Source organism: Limulus polyphemus, unplaced genomic scaffold, assembly GCF_000517525.1.
Source record: "Limulus polyphemus unplaced genomic scaffold, Limulus_polyphemus-2.1.2 Scaffold8252, whole genome shotgun sequence".
Classification (NCBI taxonomy): Eukaryota; Metazoa; Arthropoda; class Merostomata; order Xiphosura; family Limulidae; genus Limulus; species Limulus polyphemus.
The window spans coordinates 1-2,073 of record NW_013673862.1 but is presented as its reverse complement, the minus strand read 5'-3'; positions in this window follow the sequence as shown (position 1 = coordinate 2,073).

The following is a 2,073-nucleotide window of genomic DNA, read 5'->3' as shown; positions in this document are numbered from 1 at the left end:
TGTTAAATTAGGGACGGCTAGCGCAGATATAGCCCTCGTATCTGCTGTGTCCACTGCAGGGAATTGAACTCCGAGTTTTAGCGTCGTAAGTCCGTAAACTTACTGCTGTCCCACCGGGGGACGCGTGAGGGGAAGAGTATCAAACCAGAGCTGAAGGTTTTATTAAGTATTTACCATAACACGAAAAATATTCACGTGAAAATTTCTCTATATGTAATTGTGACAAATATGTTTTGAATGTGAATATCATTAATGATAATTTTTCAACACCTCCACTAAATTAGTTTGTCTTTTAGGCACGAAGCTACACGATGGGCTATCTGTGCTCTGTTCTGTCCACCACGGGTATCGAAACCCAGTTTCTAACGTTGTAAGTCCGCAGACATACTGTCGTGCCACTGGGGGCGAGAGGGAGGCACACAAATTAAACTCACGATTAAACCCTTTTCACCTCTCAAGTGTTACAGAATACTAAACGGAAGCGTTAGCCGGATGCATAAATCAAAGCACTTTGACAATGTTAACCAGTAGTATTTGTGAGTTTTCCGTTACTCAGTTTTACACACGAGTATTTTGCTAACATTACTTTAACTCCAGATTTTGAGTTTCCGTTTTGTTTTGTTTTTTTATCTTTACAAGTGAGCAAAAATCAACACCTATTCACAGGAGATCGCCAATCATTTTAAAATTCAAACTGTCGACTTCGATCTGCACGTGCTCTAGCGTCTTCGGTCTGTTTGTGACGTATTGGCACGTGCTAAGAACAAATTCAGCTTCTAGAGACCACACACGATTGGAATAACAGTCGAGGTACATCTTTGGAAGCTTTGCTTTACGAAATGTGGAGACACAAAAAAAAAGAGACAAAAACAAAACAAAAACAGGTGAATAAACGTTTATTCTGCTCGTGACGTTACAAATATCGATATCCTGTTTATAAAACTTAGTAAAATAGACGCCCAATGTATATTTTTCCTATTAGATAGATTACAAGAATTGTACGTGTGATAACCGTAGTCATAAGTACCCTATTCAGATAACATCGGTAAAGCACGTGTTAGTCCAGTTAAACACACGTGGTTAACGAGCCACGCTGAGCGTGGCACGTGTAAGTTCCACGGTATCGTCACTACAGTACACTAACTTGTAGCTAATAAGTATTATTTCTTGCTTTGTTATTCCTAGCTGTTGAGGCGACACCTAGAGCCACAACTCGGAACAAGGTAACACAATAAATGACCTGAAATCTCCCATACCTCACTGACCGGTACTTGGTGCCACCGGCCACAAGGAAATTGGAAAGTTTTAAACCTCTCTTTCATACGTATGGATTGCGGGAGTCCGGTCTACGAATTTCAAGACTTTTAGGGCGTAAAAGCACCCTCGATTATCCACGTTTCTTTTAATATTTTGTATTAAAGGCAAATGTAAACCACATGGGTGTTCGCAAACATTTTCCCGAAATAATTATGTTTCTCATTTTTCCATGGGGGCAAGTGCCTCCCCCTCCCCGTGGATGCCCATGAGTAAAATACGTAGATACTTTTTTTTCCTGATGCTGTACCACTACTATTTCTTTTGCTGTTGTACATACTATTCTCTATCCCAGTTACATGACCACTAGTTTGACAGTTCCTTTAATTAGCTGATCATTAACTGAGATCAAACGTATCCCAGCTATTTTATTTTATTAATGATATTGGTATATTAATTCAAAAAATCGAATTTATTTACGCTAATTTCATTTTAATTTGTCCTTAATTATTAAACTGGTATTATAAATATTAATCAGAATTGTTGGTTTAAAATTTGTATTTAGGACTAACCTAAATCTCCTAAGCCTAATCTTGTCAGATATTATTGGGTTTACGGCCAAAAATGTCGTTAAACAGCGAGGATAACCAGTTGATGAAACAATGCATTTGATTCAAGTAGGTTGCTTGCTCTGATCGGAAGTTAATATTAATATGACGAACAGCTTCAAAACGTTATTTCTACTCTCTCAAAAACGAATACGAAGATAAAATAGTTTCGAGAGCTGTGGACGACAAAGTTTGAGAACAACTGGTCTAG